This window comes from Strongylocentrotus purpuratus, unplaced genomic scaffold, assembly GCF_000002235.5.
Source record: "Strongylocentrotus purpuratus isolate Spur 01 unplaced genomic scaffold, Spur_5.0 spur5_scaffold_2, whole genome shotgun sequence".
In the NCBI taxonomy this organism is placed as follows: domain Eukaryota; kingdom Metazoa; phylum Echinodermata; class Echinoidea; order Camarodonta; family Strongylocentrotidae; genus Strongylocentrotus; species Strongylocentrotus purpuratus.
This window is the reverse complement of record NW_022145605.1, coordinates 23600216-23617239: the sequence shown is the minus strand read 5'-3', so window position 1 is coordinate 23617239 and position 17024 is coordinate 23600216.

Sequence of the window (17024 nt, the reverse complement as noted above, 5' to 3'; positions counted from 1 at the left end):
TGAACGTTGGCCCAGACAAAAGCTCGCGCATGCGCAGGGGATAAATATGACGTCACGCGTAGTAGCCCACGTCGGGTGCCTAAATCGAAAGCTCGCTATTGTCCTCGGACGGCCGCAAACTGGATTTTATCATGTAGATGCATTTATTTTGTATTGGTATTTTTTTTCTTCTTCTTTTTTACGCCGCCAGATAATGACTATTGCGAATCAGACGATGATATGTGCGACTTCGAGAATCCGTATGTATGTATACCACTGCAGTATGTTTGCGATGGATATCCTAACTGTGAACAGAACGGGATTCCAGTCGATGAGATATTATGCGGTAAAGTCTGATTTGTTTGCGAATTTTTATTGTGGAAAGAAATCCACGTCCCCCGTTACTTACAATAATAATAAAATAATGATAATCATGATAAAGATGATGATGATGATGTTAATAATGATAATAGTGATAATAAGATAATGATGATAAGAACAATATTAATAATGATAATAATAATATCAAAGAAGATGTTGCGCCTCTTCTAGAGGATACAAGGCGCTGTCCCTAAAGGCCCTATCTCACTGGGCGGCGAATGCTTACGAACGTGGCAAATGTGGGGTTTCGCCATGGTTCGTAAAAGGTTACAGAAGGTTGCAAGAAAGTGCACAAACAGTTTTCATTGTCGCAAACATTTTTTCTTGTCGTAAAGAAATTTTGAATCTTCTCGAATTCATTTTTTCGCAAATAGTTGCAGGCGTTTGCAAAACAGTCGTAAGCGTTTGCAAAACAGTCGTAAGCCTTTGTAAACGGTTGTAACACGGTGTCGCTCTTTGTTAACAAAAGCCAATGCTAGCGTACACGTTACCACAGTTCACACCGACGCTGAATGTCGCGCTTTAAATCGGCGATCAATTCGGCGTCATTTTTGTTTACTTTTCAAAAAATCTCACGATCTCCTCAGATGAGACATCTTAACAAAGCGTGTCAATTGGTGACAGAGCGTACAAAGTGGGGTCACCGCTTTGAACCAAGCTCTGTTAAACTCTGTTAAGCTTTTCTACGCTTTGAGCAAAACTTTGATAAGCTTTAATACGCTCTCCCCGCTTTACGCAATTCGTGACAGATCGCCTCAAATTTTTAAACAGTTTAAATTTTTTTGGCGCTCTTGCCGAATGTCCCAAATTGCTCAAAGCTTTCTCACGCTCTATTACAGTCTTTACGCTTTAATTAAGCTTTGTTACGCTTTTCCGCCGCTTTGCTCGCCGATTTAATTCGCCATTAATTCGGCGTCGGTGTGAACTTAGCATAAAATCGACCCATTGAGTACCAGGAACTAGCAAAAGGTCTCGACCGTTCACAAATACTGGCAAAGGATTGGTAAATAGTTGCTTATCTTCGCAAAAACCGTCGCTAACGTTTGCTTACAGTCGCTAAAAGTCGCCAACTGCCTTTCGCAAACACGTTCGGAAACATTCGCTCAAATGTTACAAATTAGTCTCGCTTAAATTTAAGTCGCTGATTTACGCCAACATTCGTCAGAAAAGTTGTCGAATCAAAATTCGCCACGTTCTTAAGCATTCACCTCTCAGTGAGATAGGGCCTTTAGTCTATTAACAAATGGTATGTTTTAACATATTTTTTAAAAGTCACGTGAAGTGCTATTTCTTAGAAATACAAGGAGTTTGTTATATAGGCATAGAGCAACGGGTTCAAAGGATTTGAAGCCAGTCTGTTTTCGGGATTTGGAAGTGAGAAGGAGTTGAGCTAGATCTAACGGAGTATGATGTTCTCTGATATTGAAAGAGTGGGGAGATCTATCTATCTATCTTACTACCTTTGTGTGTGTGTGTGTGTGTGTGTGTGTGTGTGTGGGTGGGTGTGTGTGTGCGTGTTTGTGTGTGTCTCATTCTCTGTCTATCTATCTCTTTGTATATATTTCTCTCTCTGTCTAGCTGTCTCTCTGTCTGTCTGTCTGTCTCTTCATCTCTTATTCTCTCTCTCTCTCTCTCTGACTGTATTCCCTCTCTCTCCCTCTCCCCCTCCTCTCTCTTCCTCTTTATATCTCCATATATATATATATATATATATATATATATATATATATATATGTGTCTTTCATCATCAATGACATTTTTCGCGTTAATCACACCATTGTTTCTCTTTTTAAAGATCTGCTAGATTGCGTGCCGTCTTGCCGATGTTCTGCTTACAAGGTATCTTGTAAAGGTCGTAACATTGTCGATGATACCAACATTACAAAATCAACAAGAGATCTGTAAGTTGGAGGGAAAAAAAACTACATCCTAGAATTTTCACTATCACCTTAAATTCTTCATTTGTCAAGCAATATGAATACATGAATAACAATAACGACACGTCGTGTTACCGGACAGCATAAGCTACTCGTGAGGGACCTTAAATCCACAAGCCTTGCTTTCAACCAAGGTCACCTCATCTTTCTTTTGTAACGCCATATTCTGTAAACTTGTTATATTCATGTCATATTTGTAAAGTGTGTTATGAAAGAAAGATAAATAAAACTTGAAACTCTTGAAACTCTTGGTTGGTTATCTTGACAGCTGATTTGAAACACTATTTTGATGAATTTTACAAGCAATATTTCAACGATCTTTTAAGACCTATGTTGGACAGAATTATAAAATCATGATGGTTGTACAAGAGCGCCTTGAGCAGTCTTTTAGAATGGATATGTGCGCTTTATAAATTGACATTATTATTATTATTATTATTATGGTTAGGGCTATTTGATGCATATCTTTTGTTAAATCCAAAGGCACAAGTGACAGCCTTTATTTTTCCTAAGCCTCCTTCTTTCTTCTGCTTCTTCTTCTTTTTCTTCTTCTTCTTCTTCTTCTTCTACTCTTCTTCTTCTTCTTCTTCTTCTTCCTCTTTGCAGATATTTCATGGGGCAATCGATCAACGAAACGAAGATGCCATTATCGATGCCATTCAACGTGACAACGTATCCGCTTTTAAAACAACTGTAAGGAACACAAAGCTAGAGCTTAGTAAAATATTCATTATAGTATTTTTATAATTTTATAGTATATATATATATATTCATATATGTAATAATAGGAATTTGTTTACACTACTTATTCTTAACTAGCCACAATCAAGACAGAGACCAGACCAAGTAAAAGTTCATGAATAAATATGATAATATATTTAACTTTTGTAACCACAATACACAGAAGTATGATATAAAATAATCCACGTACGGCTGTCATTGTAGCGCTCTAGCATTTTAGGAATTAATTCCTACCATGAATCTATTTACCTCTCCTGGGTGGCGTATGGTTAATGTAGATTCTTGCCAAAGGACATTGGTGCTATGAAAAGTATTTTAACCCGTACCTTGTATCTACATTTAGCGAAACGTTTCGTTTCGGCCTACGAATAACAATCATAATCACTTCAAAGGCTAATAAACTTAATTGGCGTCTATTATTAATACGGAATTCCACATACTTATCATGTCACGACTTGCAGAAATATTTACAATACCGGACTAAGGGAACTTCTTCGAGCGGATTTCCTGACACTGACAGAACTCGGAATTATGTAAGTTTTGTTAATGTTTATATAACCATGAATCAATATATAACTCAATATATTTTATAGGCAACTGTACAGTGTGGGATTTGCCAAAAAGAAAAGGAAAATTGTAAATGGAAATAAAACTATTCCCAGGGGAAGATGATTATATATAATAATAATCAAGCGAAGAATGATCATAATAGTAATAAAACTAAAATTAATAATTTTAATAATAATAATGATAATAATGATTATGATATCAATACTGATAAAGTGATAATAATGATAATGGTGCTAATAATAATGATAAAGATTATAATATTTACATTTATACAACAAAAACTCTTAGATCCTAATCAAATGATTGGCCAAACACATCACACGTTATTTTTATCATATCATGAAAAAACTTGCAGTAGTTTCCAGTAATATCCAACGATTTTAAATACGCGATGCATAGCAGTGCCTTTGAGGTGTATGTGCTTATGTATCTTGTAGGGGCCAAATCTTTAGTAGCACTGCCCGTAAACGCGTATAGAGGTATATAATGCGATTATTTCTGTGTACACCCTAAAGTAAGCCTATTATACTTGTTATTTATCCCGTATATTTATTCTTCAGTGATAATGACAAGAAACAATTTTGAAATGAATTGATTTTACATCAAAGGTGCTTGTTTTCATTTGTTCATTAACAGTATATCGGCTCTTGTTGAGACTGTTTATGCATCTATCGTACTTAGCCTGACAGCTTCTTACGATAGATGCATACAGCCTCAACCCGAGTATGGATAGGTCGTATAATGCATCAATAAATTGTACACTATATAGCGCACATATCAATCGCCTGAAACCAAAAGGTGATTATTTGCTTTATACTCCACATCGGAAACATTTCACTTCTTCCGTCATTTTAGAGCAACAAATTCATCCATCAATAATATTCAGCTAGCAAACGGTGTACGTCACGTACGGTGCATGCAGTACATACGTACGTACACGCGACGTATACAATTAAAGTGCGTGTCACTATGTAGATAGTACTGCTATCTACACAGTGCAACGAACCTTTCTTCTCCCATCAATGATGGGCGAACTATCTTTCATCACGTGTTTTACTTTTGACCAACCTTAGAGCAAGATTCTTAGTATGTGGAATATAATACAAATTAATAATGCCCTTAGTAGTGCATTTCACTAAACATGTTCAACTACGCTTTGCAATTATGTTATTTGATACCAGAGCAGGTGAGTTTCGAGATATTTTTTAGGTATTTCAAGATGAGATTGGAAGAAACTTGGTTAGAATGTTAGTCCAACCTGTCTTTCACTGAGTAAAGAGTAAACGGTTGACCCGACATAAAGTTTCTAGATCACCGAATTAATATCTCTTTTGTTCTGTGTATTAAATCTTCTAATCACTCTTTCAGGAAATTCAAATACAACAACATATCTCGGATTGAGGATCTTAGTTTCAGCAGTTTGAACAAGTTGACCGTGCTGTGAGTATGAAAAAAATTATTTAAATAAAGCATGCCATGTATACATATTAATGGTGTTTATAGAGCACCAATCACCTGTGGAAAATGCTGTGTGGCTATAACGTATAACATAAACCTAAGCAATTGCATTCCAGAGGTTGACGGTTATGGAGTATGAATAAAATAATGGATATTATAATACCCCGTGTACGGAACCCAAGTGCGACTTTAGTTGTGAACGTGTGCGTCAACTAGACCCTTTACTGTTACTTGGAGTCTTTTTCAAACTGCAATATGTCTTTCTAGAAGTACTATTTGAAGATCATATTTTGAATACAGTATAGTGTCGTAGAACCTCTTGCACCAAGAGCAAAACCTTTGTTGGTGATTGATAAACTTAGTAATTGTAGTAGTTATATTAATACAACATTAGCATGTAACATTTGTCAACGGTTCCCATTTGCCTACAGGGATGTATCTTACAATATCATCGGTTCGTTGTCGAATAATACCTTCACCGGTTTGAACAGTCTGACAGAAATGTAAGTTTTAACAATCAACTTTTTACACATTAGCTTAGGTTTTTTTAAAGCTCATATTACATTATCAGATTCTCAGATTTTCCTCTCATTTTATTGCACATTATTCAGTTTTTAAATGTTGGAAAACGTTTGCTATTTCCAGCAGACGATAACTGTTTAGCGAACTAAAATGAACTAAAGAATGATAATACAAATATTTAAATTTCGAACATCTTGACATTGCGAAATTCAAGACACGGTCTGAACGTTCCTGGAATGATCTACAGATTTAAATTTGTGATAAGGAAGTAGGACATTAAATATATGCAAATACATATTGAATGTCAATTTGAGATTATGCATACAATTCAGGAACAAGAGTGTCCAACATTTATTATTGCAAAATGGAAATGTTGGCCGTCACACCCACTTCAAAATCACATTTAAATCATAAAAAACTATAATTTAGATAAAAATTAATAATTTATACCTTATTGAGAAACATTCTGTCTTGTTGAAGATTTTTTTCTCGGTTTTGTTGGACATTTGTAAATATATTAGATGGACGATTTCACTTTCAGTCATTTGAAAGAAATGACTAGACTTTAGAGCCCACCGTATGTGGTATAATCTGACTACGATACGATTTTTGAAAATTTGCAATAGCATTTCAAACTTTACAAAATAAAGCGCTAAAAATTGTCTTAAGGAAAGACCCAAGATTCCAAACAGATCAGCTGTTCATACTTTTGAATTTAGATAACATTTTAGAAAGATTTTAAAAAAGGACATTAATAGCGATGCACCAAATATTTTATAATAATGCAACAAAACCTATTCTACGTTTCTTTTAAAAGCGCAACCCCGTGTATAATACCCGACACTCTTTTCATAATTTCGGTACCTTCGAAACAGTCCAAACACCCTTGGCTATCGCCTCGGGCGTGTTAGACTGTTCCAAAGGTACCTTGAGTGGGTAATTCTTACTAATGCCCTCACTGCTGGGTATTATTTGTATAATATATACATACTCGTGTGTGTGCGTGTGGGTGTGTGTGCTCGCGTATGTGTGTGTGTCTATATGTGTGTGTGTGTGTGTGTTTAAGTATATGTTATGAACTCTTCTCTCTTTTCCTTTGCAGGGATTTGTCTCACAATGTTATTAAATCATTGCCAATTGATACTTTTATGGATTTGACTAGTCTGAGAAATATGTGAGTAAAGTAATATTTATCTATATACATTATTTTATTGTGTCTATTTAGCCACGCTAATAGCAACTATTGAATCATAACATAACTTCATAAAGAAGTGAGCAATAATTCTTATCATTGTATGATATTCTGTTCTCCATTTTCATTGGAAGCTAACGACAATTAAGCCTAATGATCAATGTTTGGAGGATACTTAAAATTCTACAATTATAATTTAATGGCAACTAAATTTGTTATATTTCACCAATTTATTTAAAAATGCAACTATTAAATTGAGCAAAACTATAACAGAAATAATTTTCATGATTGAAAGATTGTATATAATATATATTTTCTTATTTCTCAGAAACCTGGCAAACAATAAAATATCACGGATTGAGGATTTCAGTTTCCGAGATTTGAACAACTTGACAACACTGTAAGTGTCCATATATCACTTTAAAAGTGTTACGATATACTTCGCTTGAGTATGTTGTTATATAAATGAATATATAAATTCATAATAATTATCGGTGAATGAAAAATTAACAAACTGTTGAAATTGAATGCGTCGTTGCTCTTATTCGCTTTGTATCTACTCTTGACTAATGTTCTCATACTAAATGATATCTTTCAAGGGGTAACAATAGTAAGTGATAGTAACAAATATATTAAGTAATAGTAATGGTAATATATAAACATAATATATAATAGGAATAATCTATCACGGATTTGGGATTTAGGATTCATTAATTTGACGAGTATACATCGAGTTTGATGTAGCTTCTTCGCTTCACTATGTTTTTGTTTTTTTAATGTAGAAATGTACTTAGTAAAAAATTCTTAGGAAGACAAATGTGATTACGAAAAAGTGGAGAAGTACATATTCAAACAGCTTAGAAAATACAGATAAAATGGAAATGGGCCTATCGTTAGATCAAATGGACTTTTTACCCTTCTTATATATGGGTACAAATTTGGCTAATTTCAGCGAACTAGGAAATATCCCCTTATCTATTGACAAATTGAAAATACTACATAGAGGTGTAACTAAAAAATAAATAAACTTTTTAAGAACGCTGCATTCAATTCCATCATACCCAGGACTTTTATTTAATTGAAGTTCAGACACAATTCTCAATATTTCACTAGGTTGTATGGGTCTAAGCAAAAGAGAATTAAAAAAGTTCGTAGGAGGCAAAAACTTATCAAAAGTATTAACAGTATGAGGCAATTTATAAACTATGTCTAATCAAATAATTGTAACGTATGCATTATACACTTTAACAAATTCCTTTCAAACAGATATATCTTTACCAAGATGTTTAATATTAAAATATTGCACTGTTGCTCTTTTTTATTAAAAAGTTCATTTATTACTTTCCATGTGCCTCTGATATTATTCTGTACTTTACAAAAACGAGTCTTATAAAACTGTTGCGTATAATGACGTATTGCACTAGTAACTTTGTTTCTACATTTGGTATAAGTTAATTTTCTATAGTCAGTTGGATTCTTTACATATTTTCGATACAACATTTTCTTTTCCTACACATCTTTTTAGATCATTATTAAACCATGTTTTACATTAGATTTTCCATCTAATTAATCTTTAAAAGGAAAAAAATTGATCATATGCACTGGTTATTTTATTCATAAAAAACATGAAATCTACAATCAACATTAGTATTTTCATACACATCATTCCAATCGAGAGACTGTAACAAATTCAAGAAATGAGTAACATTATCATCATTTATAAAACGTTTGTAACATTTGGGTTTTGAGTATAAAACATTGTCGCAATTAACAATAGTAAAAACGCTGAGATGATCACTGACATCAGTTACAAGAATTGTTTGCAAATATGTTATCAATGAGAGTTGCTGAACTTTGTGTTATTCTGGTTGAGTTTAAAATCACTGGTGTCATGGGCGTCAATCCTTACGTAATACCTATTGTTCAGGGGGGGGGGGTGAATAGATCATCCCCCCTGAACGATAGATATTACGTAAGGATTTGCGCCCATGCTGGTGTGCAGGAATAAGTTACTAATAGATCAATAACATATTGAACGTGATTGGAATTAGTCATTAAAAGATCAATATTAAAATCACCAATAAGAAGGCACTGTTTATTTTCTCGAGTTATTGCACTAGGAGGGTCTTCCAAGGCAGTAAAAAAGTCTGATACATTTTGCCCAGGGGTCTGTACTTTTTGTTTTAGAAAATATCTCAATAAAACTTGTTCTATACACTGATTAAAAACCTCTAAGTCCTTACGGTTTTTATATTTCATATCCTTTTTTATCAAACAACCTACACGCTTATTTTGTCTACCATTTCCAATAAACCTATAATCAGGGACTTGAAATGTATCATGGATAAAACTCTTTTATTTTTCAAAAATAAATTCTTTACGACATCATTATAATCAGTATTATCAATTGAAGTATTACCTGATGTGTAATTTATATCCTGGATATCTAGTTCTATGAATGTAGAACATTCATGCGTAAACGGAGTTGAGATTTGCCTTTGACAAGTAATACATAGATTGGGGTGCGGAAACATAATTATATACAAATTATAACAACATATACAAAGCAGCTGAAATATATATATATATATATATATATATATATATATATATATACATATGTATTTATGAACATAAAAATCAGTAGACTGTACGTAGAGCAGTGATTGTTCATTAACATAACCATTCTTCCAGGATGTATATAATTCATCAATGAATCAGATGAGATCAGGTAAGAAATACATGTTTATATTCAGAGAGTCTTCCTCACCGTGAATCACTGTGGTCACTTTGTTTTTCCTCTCAACAGTGCCAATATACGACCTTCCATGCTCCAGGCTGACATGATCTTCTCGTGATCTCGCGCATGTTTCAGCAGCTCCTGGCTTCTGGCTGTAAGATCTTCCACAAGTATCATCTTTTAGCCTTTGAGTTGACGTCTGCTTGCTAGGATCTCCCGCCGCTTTCCATATGATTTGTATTCGATGATAGTTCCCCGTGGCATTGTCGTACCATCCTGCTTCTTTCGCTTTGCCCAAACCTGATGACCCCTTTCAACGTCCCCCCTTTGTAGATTGACCTTCAGCAAATCACTTGCGATGTCTAAAATGACGTCATCGATGTTCTCCCCCTCTCGCTCAGGACAACCAAGCCTCAGAAAATTCCTTCTAATAAGGGAGTTTACAGATAGCACATAGTACAAATGACCCCAAATATCCACAGATCTTTTACACATGGAGAAGTTCCACTTTGAGCATCTTAGAATAATAACTGCCTAAGTCCTAGATGTGCTTCATAAATACATTTTCTTTGCCCTCTTGAAAAGAATACTTCCACCTGCGTAGCTTAGAATGTACCGTTGGTGCATAAATAAATAATGTTACATGACTTTCATGAGCGCATATCCAGTATTCATCTCTGTGGGTTTTACCTTTTTGGTACAAATGACCTTTATCTGCCCATGCGCAGATTGTATCTATGAACTGGCTTTAAGTGCTGCTCTCGTGCATCGAGTGAATTGCTGAGTCTCTGCATACGATGCTCCTGGAATTTCAATCTTTCTTTCAGACTGGTGATCTCACCAATCTTTTTGTCATTGCTTACGTCGAAGCTCAAGTATGTCACTATTTTGTCTCTCCACTTCCTCTTGTAGTTAACCAGTCGTTTGCTAACAGATGTTTCAATGAGTGACAGGACTCCTTTGTATATACATAAAGTTCAATAATTCTCCTTTCTCTACAGGGATTTGTCTGGCAATGTGATTGAATCATTGTCGAGTGACACCTTTGCCGGTTTGACTAGTCTTACAGATATGTGAGTTTAATAATTGATAATAATAATATTAATAATAATGATAATAATAACGATTATGATGATGATGATAATGATAATGATAAAAATAGTAACAATGGTAAAAAGGATAACAATGATATTAATGATAATTAAGCTGTCATTCCTATACAATCTTACATCACAATGAAGGTCTGAATTATTATTTTGTCATTTGTCATATTTTAGGCTGTACGCAATTGGTCCGACAGTACCAGCCTTCACACATTTTACAAACTATTTTTTAATTGGGATATCTTTTCTCGTCAAATCCAAAAATAATTTACGTTGTTGTTTTAAGAAAAAGTGATTTTTCATATTGCCAAGTCTTATTTTTTCCCTAAATCATTGAGATTTTCTGAACGTGAGAAAAATCACATTCTTTTTGTATACATAACTTTGTTCCTTTCTGTACTCTAAATAACGCTAACATCCTGTACAGTCAAACCTGTATATTAAGACCATACAAGATAAACAAAAAATGTATCTATTGTAGACACATGGCCTTGATAGAGTAGTGGCCACTAAGACTGGTTTAACTATACGTTTTGTTTTGTTTTGTTTTAATCCAGAAAATTGATGTTCAACAGAATTGCGGTGTTACCAGCGCGCGCTTTCAGTGATTTCCGATTGGAATTTGATCTGTGAGTAAAATCATTTACCCACCCTCCCCTCCCCCTCCCCCCCCCACGACAAAAGGTAAAGGGTAGAATTCTAGAATAGGCCTAATCGTGACTTTAAAAAAAAAAATCGAACCATCTTAAAGGGACTTGGTAACGTTGTTCAGATGAGAGGAAATGGTGCTTAGGTAGTGACTTCAATGTTAGATGTACAATAATTTAAAGATCATCTAAAAGTTTGATTGAAAACAGACCATTAATAACGATAAAAATTGGGAAAATGATCTGATCGATTCCAGAATTTTCCCAACTATATTATTATATTTGAATAAAATTTTATGTGAATGAAATCGCCACAAAGCAATGAATTGGCTCCATATACCATTCCAAACATTTAAGAGTTGAAAGGTTTTTAAAAGCCTGCTTTATGTCTTATTTTCATGGAAAAACGGTTGGCAAAATTCAAAGAATTGGTTAGGAGAATTTTTTGTGAGAGGGTGTCGCACAGTGACGCCTTCAAAGAAAACCATAAATATCTTTGTGGTTTGAGAATTTTGTTCAGGATTTTGAGGGTTAGTACGGTAGAAGGAATACAATAAGTAACATTTCATACAAAAATCACGCATTTTTGTCTGCAACCTTCAACAATGTTACCGAGTCACTTTAAAGGCTGGATAGCTTAGCAAATACTGGTTAACACAATCTACGTCTTCTTTTGGACAACTGCACGTCAACGAATGGACTTGATTAACGGAAGTCAGCGACTTAATCTCTACATGACCAGCGTTTCGCGTATGTTACACGCACGTGATTGGTGCGGTCGCGTCGTCCGTAGTCGTATTAGCGAGTTTCGCTCAGCGACGGAGAGACCTTCTACGACGAGGGAGCGCTCAGGGTTACGGCCGTCTCACACAGACCGCCCTCGTTACAATAAACGGTTCCGCTTTTCGGTAAACGCGTACGTATAGTATGGAGGAGCTGACGTCACCGCTTGTGCTTTGTATCATATTTCAACAATTCATCATCCAGTTTTAAAACGATTCATGTTATATCCATATTCATGTTGTTATTGTTAAGAAACAATTATCGTAAAAAGAACACACCAAAGAGCCGTCCGCGTTGAAATTCGTCATCCTTCTTTTCCACCCCCTGATGTGATCATCGCATGTAATAAAACGATGGAATTTCCATACCACCGTTGGTTAAAGCTCGTTGATTGGCTGTTGAATCACTTGGGGCGTCATTGAGAGAGTCCGTAGATTTGGCCAAAAACCCGTTCTGGATTTCAGTACCTCAGCGATCACTGTTACTATGGTAGCTTCTCGATTTGGCACACGAACCGCAGATTCTCCGTCCGCGTTGAGCGCTTGCGAGAACCATAGACGTGCGAGAACTCCCTAGTATACTCGATTGGCCCCGAGTCAGGCCACGGGCCACGGGAAAGACACGTAGTCTCGTCACATTAAACTCCCTTTAAGAGAGTTTGGTCAAGTTTTACCCATGTCGGGTAAAAAAAAAAAACCACCGGTATATTCGTGTTTGTTACCAACATAGACGTACATAAGAGCATTCCCCCTAATATTATTTAGTTATCTAGAGTAATCGTAACGAAATATTTTCAGACGTCAATGAAATATTAGCTGTGCCTTTTAATACACTTCTTCACTTACGTTTCGTCACTATGTCTATTACGCTGAAGTTCCTTGTTTTTGTTATTGATACATTATGTACAATAAATGCTGTATCCCCGTGTCCACACACAACATATTGCTCCGATTGTCTCATTTTCGCTCGCGTGAACATTGCCAGCACAAACCACTGACCTCTACCTCCTACACGGATCATCGCACATTCCCATTCACTATACGTTACGTACTAAAAGGCTGTATTGTCTGACCGTTCATGAATATTCATGTTTTTGCTAAACTCAGCAAAATGTTTGCTTTTACTAAATGGAAAAATTACGGTGGGGGGTTGGATGAAATGGACAAAACGAAATAGGCAGAAGTGATCTATGATAATTCATGCTTTTTACGTTTCGTGTGCTCGACCTATAATCTCCAAATCGCTTGGTAAACTGAGTCCAAAGTTGGACTTGTTTCACATGTGTATTATAGGCAATGACGAGCTTGCAACCTATTTTGAAAAATTACGGTGGGTGAACTTTCAAAAGTCAATGAGACATGAGGGCTCCAATGAAAGAGCTAGTGATAACGTACGTCGGGGTGGATGTGCTTTTCGTTTAAACAAAAAATGAATTTTTAACGATTTTTAAAAAAAACGTCCATAGGCTAACATGTTAGGCTGCTGAATCTGACCATGCTCTGACGATAGGGGGCGTTGTGAAATGAGACTAAACGGAGCCATATGAAAAATTCATCGTATAGCTATAACGAAATGGTATGGCTATACCATTTCGGGATAGCCATACAATGAAATTGTGTGTGTGTATATACGCTTAGTCGCTTACTAACGATACGTCGTATAACGAAACACGGTTCTGGGCATCGTTTCGAACTAGAACTCGATAAAAATCACGGAATGTTTTGTGTGTGGACGTTGGTCGAACTAGAGCGGTATAACTGGGCGGGCTTAACGTGACCGCACGCGAAAGAAGATACATGAGCTCTCATTTCCGTTTCCGTTTTATGGCCGCGGCGCGGCGCAGTAGCAAACTGCGCACCTCTACGACGTTTCCCTGTACAGTTTCGGGATAATATGTTCTTGTGTGTGGACGCCCTGTTTCTCATACGATGGGTCTTTATATGACGTTTCTTTATAGAGTTTCGGGATATTTTTGTTGTGTCTGGACACGCTGTATGTGTACATTTAATATGGTATTTGACATGACAGACTGTGCATAATATTCTTTGTGAGCTATTATCTTTTCATCTCCTTGTAAGGCTATTTACAATTAGTTTTGTTTTTGTTTTTGGGGTCATAGGCCTATTTCTTTGTTATTTTTAAAATGGACTTTTTATTTCGTTATTGAAAAAAATCTCTTGCGGTTTTTAATTTACCTTTATGTTTTTAATTGTCTGTTTTGATTCTTTTTAAATTTTAGAGATCTTGGTTACACGGGAATCAAAGAACTGGAACCAGGATGCTTTCAAGGATTGGAGGCCCTTCAAAATTTGTAAGCAAGATACTACTATCACTGTATTTTGTACAAGCTTTTAGGCGGGTATAAGCCACATAGGAAATACTGCCCATGACATGTGCAGATAAAAGTCGTAAACTATAAAACCCATCGGGACGACTGATGGACACGTTTTCATGAAAGTTTCGTAATCATTATTCATTTAATGCCCGGCGGTACATTCTATGCTACACAGGTGTAGGTAATATTTTCAAGAAGGCAAACAACATGTATTCAAGAAGAATCTCAATCCCTCTGGTCCGGATCATTCTTAAATACACAAAGTAAGATGTCTCCATGTGTAAACTATCTGTAGATATCCAGGGGTCATTTGTACAAGTGCCAGCTCAGAAGTGGCATTTTCTCAAAACCAGGATCCATTTAGGCCTGGTTCAATCATCGACTATTTGGTCCTTATTCTACTAATTCAGTTAAACACCAGGCTTAGTCTATGAAAATCTTTAACAAAGGGACAACTCAATTTTAAGTTCTAAAGCAACGTATCATCCACCCTCTTCACCCCGGGCTTTCACGCTATCAAGCAAGCGGTTATTGTGATATATAGCCCTTCTTCTGCAGATTATTCTGCTTCTTGTACACCACTTTTATTTGCATGTAACTTCTTGTCATAACACAGGGTGCTGTATAGAAATAGCATCACTTCACTGCCGTCTGGAGCATTTAGAGGACTTGAGAGTATCACGCACCTGTAAGTATGACTACACCCAGCAAAGCTATAATCTTTTTCAGCTATATCTCGATCGCACATACCTTCTACTGTTTGGAGAGTGGAAGGTCGCCGAGACCGAAAAAAAGTGGAGAGTAAATTTTGGTCTCAGGACTTCAGAGTCATAGGCCAACAGGCTCACGAATCTTTGACCTCAAGGGCTATTGGTGTCATGTTCTATGCATCCCATGGGCACCGGTCTCGTATGAATTTAGTTTTGTGGGAATGGGGTCCCCTTGAGATTTCATTTATTGCACCTTCTGTCACGAGGGCCTTGGGTCTCATGGGAGTAATTTGGTATATTGGGCCTATAGAGTTATGGGTTTTTGATCTATTGGGCCTTAGGTTTCATTGACGTCCATAATCATGGGCGCCTGGCCTTATGAACCTTTAATCTTGTGGACTTTTTGTCTCCTATCCGAGCATTTAGTCCATAATTATTTAAATAATATGCTCCCTCTTTCATTTCAAAACTTACACTATGAATAAAGCTATTCACTCTTAACCTACCCGTAATTCCTCAAATTTTCATCTAGTAAGCCCGAAATTACTTATTGCCCATAGATCCATAAGACCCCATGGTCCTGATCTATAGAACTCTCTCCCAGAATCTATTAAATCATGTTGCTCCCTCTACTCATTTAAGGCCAAAGTTAAAACGATGTTATCATCAGAATACTCAAGGTAGAATTTCTGTGTCAACTCTTCATTCTTTATCATGTCATCTCTTCTTTCATTCGAATCATTACCACCATCGTCATCATCATCATCATTATCATCATCATCATCATTTTCATCTTCATCATCATCATCATCTTCATCATCATCATCATCATCCTCATCTGCATCACCATCATCGAAATTTGTATTTTCAATTACCTATCCGTTTCTGCTTATATTTCATGAGTTTTGTCTGGGGCTGTCGTATTATCAAGCAATCTGCTTACAATGACAGTCCTTCTTCCGCAAATAATTGTATAATGTTTTATAATGTTTGAGGAAATTGAGTATTTATGACAGTTTATCATTTTGTTTTTGAAAATAACAATTTATATATAATTATTTTCTTATTGATGATTCATTGTCAGAAAAATACTTATTGTACTTCATATTATTATCGTTATCAAAAAATTGTATGCGTACATGAATGCAGAAGAAAATCAAATCAAAATCAAATCAAATATAAACTATTCGACCAAAATGACCAATAAACTAGGGCAAATACTAATACTGACTATACCTTTTTTTAACAACCTAAATATTTTAAGAGTAAACGATATTTATGTTTATCAATGTGCAATCTTTATGTATTTATGCTTTAAAAAACCTTCACCAAATACTATTTTACAATATTTTCAACTTAATGAGAATATTCATGGCCACCATGCAGACCAGGTATTGAAATAGGTCTAATCGTCATATTCCAGGGGTAAGGACACTAGTTTCCCAAAATACAACTTTCTTCAGGGGTCCCAAAATTTGGAATGACTTACCAATAGATATTAGACTGAGCCCATCACGAAATAGTTTTAAAAGAAAATTTAAACTGTACTTATTAAGACAATACTAGTGTAATAACCTATATTCTTAAAGGACAAGTCCACTCAAAAATAACTTACTTTCAATAAAAGCAGAAAAATCAAACAAACCATTCAAAAAAAGTTTGAACAAAATCGGACAACTAATATGAAAGTAATGATTTTTTGAAAAAGTATGTACAACTATGGAACAATGAGAATCACAACACAAATTGCAAAGATGGTAATAAGTTTGTGACGTCAGGGGACGTCATGCCCTCACTATTTATCAATTGCTCTATATGGTTTAATCCCATTAATTTCCCTTTTTATTCCCAAAACTTGATTTCCCCATGCCTTTGCCCAGATTATATGATTTGTATCATATTGCGTGCATGACATTTCACAAAAAA